The sequence below is a fragment of the Lygodium microphyllum genome, chromosome 11, assembly GCF_053477565.2.
Source record: "Lygodium microphyllum isolate KBCC chromosome 11, Lygodium_microphyllum_v1.1.10, whole genome shotgun sequence".
NCBI lineage: Eukaryota > Viridiplantae > Streptophyta > Polypodiopsida > Schizaeales > Lygodiaceae > Lygodium > Lygodium microphyllum.
Window position 1 is genome coordinate 20,400,898 of NC_141145.1, and position 6,268 is coordinate 20,407,165.

At 37.7% G+C, this 6,268-nt stretch overlaps 1 pseudogene; it reads right to left on the reverse strand.

Annotated features, from left to right (window-relative positions):
* Positions 1 to 1,542: 1,542 nt before the first annotated feature.
* LOC148028606 (uncharacterized) lies at positions 1,543 to 2,184 on the reverse strand (annotated as a pseudogene).
* Positions 2,185 to 6,268: the final 4,084 nt, after the last annotated feature.

The following is a 6,268-nucleotide window of genomic DNA, read 5'->3' on the forward strand; positions in this document are numbered from 1 at the left end:
ATCGTGAAATATGGCGCCATGATGTAGGAGTGGGTATTCTTCAATGTCAAGGAAAACAACAAAATTTCTTGACTGTGATAGAGGGGTTTGGGGTTTTGAAGGCTTGGGAATCTAGTCATGTAGTCGGTTCACGATGAGACAAATCGTAGAGCCCGTTTGCAGTAGAGGCCTTGCCTTCATGCCAATGGTAGGCAATTGGAAGCCCAAGAGGTAGACTGGGCTCTGATATCACTGTTACAAGCAACGGATGTGTGGTTTGTGCATATCGAATGGAAGAAGCTCCCTCTTTCTCTCTTTTACTCATAAAATTGCATACAACTCATGAGAATTTAAAAATAGACTAAAAGAGAAGGTAAAGTAAGATGAAACGACTCAAGATTGGGTTCAATCTCCCCTCGACATGAAATGGGCAGCTCCCTTCATGCCATATTTATAATAATATTATGAAATCTTCTTTGCCCAAGATTTTAGGCCCTTGACAATCACTCTTTGCATAAAGGGTTTGAGTGAATTGAAAAAGAGATAGAGTAATCTGAATTAATGGATGCTAGCAGTTGTGCATCCCACAACTCTCTAGAACCATTAATATTTTATTGGATATATCTTCTAAAAAACTATTTTGCTAATAAATATTTACATAGAGGCTATGCGCACGCTTTATAAGAAATAGCGGTGCGTCTAATACAATAATCCAATAACTACCAAATAAATTCTTGGGGAAATAATCTTTAGAATGCTTACACATGGCGCCTTTTCCAATTCTCCTTGCTCTACAAATTAGCTGCCAAAAATTTAGAAAATCATGCTAGAATAATAACCAACTCAATAATTGCAGCTAGCCACATAAATCAATGAATTAGGAATTCCATACAATAATTAGTTCACGAAGACGTTAATACTCATGTGGATAAAATGGTACCACCCACGTTCACACTTGCATCGATGCCCTCGAAGGATAGGCATCCCCATTGACCTTCCGCCTAAGACAATTCTTAGGAACATGCCCCGTATTGATGGAGAACCATTTAAAGCGCTCATTCCGCCAATGTAAACTCAAAGGAGAACCATTTAAGGTGCTCATTCCTTTACATAGGTTCCACCTAGCAACAGAAACATTCAAAAAAGAGCTCAAATGGTGCTGACATGACCCAAAAAGCATTAAAAAAAACTTAAAATCGACCAATTTTCTTGCTATTTTTCTAAAAAAATTTGTGCTAGGAATCAAGTTCTAGTCAAGTTGAAGCTACAAAAAACATTTTGGAAATTTTTGGCAATTTTTTGGCCTCCAAAATAGCACTCGTAAGTTACATAGAAACCCCACTTGTTCTTAGGAACATCATATTGGGGAATATGGGAATTTCCCATAAGTTTGGGACACATGGTCAAATCTTTGGATTTGTCATAACTTGAACACTATAACTCCAAATCAAGCGCTCTATAGCTCAATAGATTCCATTTTTCAAGCACTTTCCAATGATAGGTCACATCATATGGTTTTCAGAAACTTATGGGCATGTTATCCGGGTGCCACCTTTTTAGTATTCAAAAAATGGGAATTGGGAGATTCCCAAACTCAGTAATATTGTGTTCAGGAAGCCTGTCCGTACCTGTGACCTTGGAAAGAAGCTCATCCATAAGCTCCTCACGCTCTTTATGAAACCTCTTTCTTTAAGATTTTTCAAAAATTCTTTCTCTTCTTCCCAATCAACAACAAATTCTTTCTCCCCTCTAATTTGCCACTTTTTCCGAGAGTGAGCAACAAAGTCAATGCCTTCATAATACTTCCTTTACAGTCTCCGTAAATTCCAAGCTTCCACAAAATCCACAAAAAGTCTTCTTGTATCATCTGTTGAAAGGCTAGAAAAAAATACACTCTCCTCTTCCTTTAGCCATGTTGAAAACTCCTTGTTCTTCTCATAATAATCTTCTTTTGAAAGAGCCTTATGTGATGCACTCTTGGGCTTGGTGTCCCTATCATTGTCCCCATTTGAGCGATCTCTAGTATGCTTGTACCTCTTTAAGATGTCTTTTTCTTCCTTCAATAGTCTTTGTTTCTTCCTTCAATAGTCTTTGTTTCTTCCTTTTATCATCCTCATCGCCACTACTACCCTCATTGTCATCGCTATGATGTCTTCTCTTTCTCCTTTTGTGGTTTCTCTGATATTGAGTGCTTGATATGCTCATAAATCAATGCATGTACTATCAGCTTGGAAAGCTTTATAGGACTCTTAAAGTCTGGGATAGATCCGTTACACGTTATAGGTCGTGAAACGGGGAGAAGCTCTAGCAATAAATCCCTCAAGTATGAAAAACCTCAATTGATAATTTGATTTAGTATGTACTGCACTTGATTTGATGGTGAATCACCTTGTTGTGATATTGTTGGTAGAATGTAGAACCTCATGAAGGTGAACATTGTCTACATAATCTCATCCACTAGTTAGGACCTTCGAAGCAAAATGGTCTCAAGAAAAGGTGCACAGAAGCACATTGATGCTCCATCTCCTCCATGTTTGTCTTCTCCCTCATCAGCGCTACTTCTGCCCCCTGATACTGTCTAGTCAAGGCATGAATCAATCTCTAAGAGGACCATCCATCAGTCCTACTTTTGCTTCTGATAGAGGCTAATCCAAGCAATTAGTTGAGATTCATACCGATGATGCATCAATGCTCCTTTTGCTTCTGATATAGGATAATTTGAGCAATTAGTCGAGCTCCATTTTAATCATGCATCATGCTACTTCTACTCTGATATCAACTAAGAGTAGATGAGAGATTCAATAGCAATGCACAACGAAAGGTTGTTGAGACACGAATATGGAGGCTCAAGCTTTCTTCATTCTCTTCTTCTTCAATATTCTACTTGTCCAAGTCTCTCACCAAAGAGATAGAACCTTTGACCTATAGGGCACTTTACACAACCTCTCATACACTTACTTAATATAAGCATAGGATAAGGGCTTAGGCTATGCCTTATTTCTCCATAAGACCTCTATGTGCTTTAACCTGGCATGATATATTGGATTGCTTGGAACGAGAACATTGCTCATGTTATCACAATACAACTTAACTGGTTTATACACATGCATCCTCAAGTCATCCATCAACTTAACTAGCCAAGTAGCTTCACATGCAGCCAATGTTGTGCCCTTGTATTGTGCTTCTATACTTGAGAGAGCCACAATAGGTTTTTTTAAACTACTCTAGCTGACAATGCTACTTCCAAGTCCAAATGCATATCCACCAGTTGATCTTTTGTCATACATAGAGCCACCATGCTCATAGAATAACCCATAAGACAATTTACCCTTCACATATCTCAATATCTGTGTCACAATATCTAGATGAGGTTTCCTTGGTTGTTGCACAAACTGGTTGATCAAAATAAATGCATAACTCAAGTCTAGTCTAGTGATAGTCAAATAGATCAAATTGCCTATCATTTTTCTACACATAATCACATTCTCTATAACACTTCATGTATCAATAGTCAACTTTACATACTGCTTTAATGGTGTGTCCATGGGTCCGCTATCCAACATGCCATACTTCTCCAACATATTATATGCATACTATTTTTTAAAACATCCAAATTCCATGAGGTGTATGCATAACTTCAATCGCAAAAAAAAATTTCAGCTCTCCCAAGTCTGTAATCTGAAATTCCTTCTACCACATGGATTTTATGTCATCAATGCCCTTTATGTCCTCACATGTGATCACCAAATCATCTATGTAGAGCACCAAAATCACATCTCCTGTCTTTTTTTTCCTAGTAAATAGGTTATGATCAACTTTTCCCAGCTAAAATTCAAGTGTTTGCAAAGTAGGAAGTAATCCTAGCATTGCATGCTATGGGGCTTATTTTAAGCCATATAATGCTTTCTTCAATCTACATACATATTTTGGGATGCACATAGCCCTCTGGCTGATCCATATAAACTTCTTCGACCAAATCACCATTCAGGAATGCATTTTTAATATCTATCCGATAAAGATTCCAGCTAACCTCCATCTGATAAACATTCTAGCCTTTGGATATAGGCAATGCAATAATATTTGGTACAACTTCCATCTTAGCAATCGGGAGTAAATTTTTTCTCATAATCTAGCCCATATTATTGGGCAAATCCATTCACAACCAATATGGCTTTGTACCTCTCTAATGAGCCATTAGACTTGCATTTTACCTTATAGACCCACTTGGATTCAATAGCCATTTTTCCCTCAAGTAACTCAATGAAATCCCATGTTGTATTTTTCAACAAAGCCTCATATTTAGCATCCATAGCCTTGCACTAGTTTTTAACATTAATTGCTTCTGCAAAAGATGTATGCTCTTTGTATTTCTACACTTCTATCATGTATGTATAATGTCTCACTAAGTATCCACTGTAGGAAAGCCTATCCACATGATTCTTTCCTCTTTGTGATCTTTGCAATGGAGATGAGCTAGATTCTACTCTCTCATGAAATGGTATGTTTCTTTGCTTAAGTTCAAGTGTAGCCATTGCATGTATGCCAAACTCCCTATCCAGACTCTCAGAAGAGTCATATCTTGAAGTCAATGGACCTGTAACATCATCAAAACCCTTCTCTTTTTCTTTTCTCTCCCTATCATCACTAACATATCCATGTTAGTGGATGAAGATCCATGGTTCTATCCAAGGACTTACACAACCAGATGTATCATGAGTAGGTCCACTAGTAGACATAGTGCCTTGCTATCCACTTTTACCATATGTGCCCTACGAAGTGCCATCAGATATTGCAGCTTACTTAGCACCATATCAAGATGGTAACTCATCAAACATGACATCACCACTAAGAAATATCTCTTGAGTAGCCAAAACAATGCACTTGTATGCTTTTTTTTCGCCAAACTTGTTCTAAGGAGTGGCAACTCTACTTTGTGATTTAACACAAAACCATGCCACATTGCAATCTTGTTGCATAGGAGTCGCATCTAACTTGTGGGTTCAATCTCCCATCAATGACATTCCTTGGTCAAGAGGTATGTTTAGTCAAGATAGAGGGTTAGGGGTGTCTTCTTACCCAACCCAATCCCTAACCTTACAAGGTCACCATGCTTGGTCCTAGGGATTCTAAACTCAATCGGAAGTTTAGTATTAGGTCGATCAATCCTTAGGGTAAAACCCTAGATCGTTAGTGTATGGGCATCCAATTAACCCAAACATCCTGTGAATGTGGATAGGACCTTTGGGTTTGAAGGTCTCGACTTGGCGTCCCAAGTGCGATACTAGGCAGAATTCTTAACGTGCTAAGCCCTAGCTAGCACTTTGAGGTGTTCGTTGTACTTTCTACTTATGCGTCTAAGAATCCCATGTGGGTTATGCCATTACAAGTGATCTATCTAAAATGATCTAAATGTCTTGTGACAAGAATGATCTTTGCTTAGAGATGCTAAACTTGTTTTAAAGGTGTAAATAGTTGCAAGACATCACATTATCTGTAAATATGCGATTCATTTCTTCTATGCAATTATAAGGTTTGCAATTGGCCATTTCTTTCCTTCCTAAAATCAGAATGATTGACAATTTTGGGGAATAACTTGCATAAAACCTACATAGATTTACATCGAGTTTTACCTACAACCTTTCATTTAATGCAATTGAATTTCAGGCTTTGATATGCCATGCAACCTTTTCTAGATGCAACTTCGATGAATGAAGTTCATGCATGATGAATATGTAACATGAAACCTTTTCTAGATACAACTTTGTTAAATGAAATTCATGCATGATGAATATTATAAGACTAATGTTGACTTAATCCATTCTACAAGCATCTTCGCATGCAACATGCAAGTCCATGGTTTCATTTTCATGCCATGCAGTTCTTTGGACAACATCTAATGGATGTTAATGACTTTCTCATGTGAATCACAACAAAGAAGTTATTACCTAAATGCAATATATGCTTGTTCTTTCCGTGGCCAATCAAAGATGCATTTAAATAATTTCATCTTTTAACCCTAAGCAATATACGCTTAGGAATTCCAAATTGGAAATGCAAGCAACCCAATTGCATGACATGCACTAATTTTTGTAAATCGTCCAAGGGGATAAATTCCCAAATGTATCTTAACTTAACTACGAGATTTAGAGACTTGCGTAAATGCATTCTTCCCATGGAAATTAATCGTGCCTAAAGTATTGTATTAATGCGGAATCATTCTTTTAAGAACCTAGGCTTGAGGGCTGGTAGGGATGTCCACATGTATGCTCGGGGAAGAACCTCCCGCGTG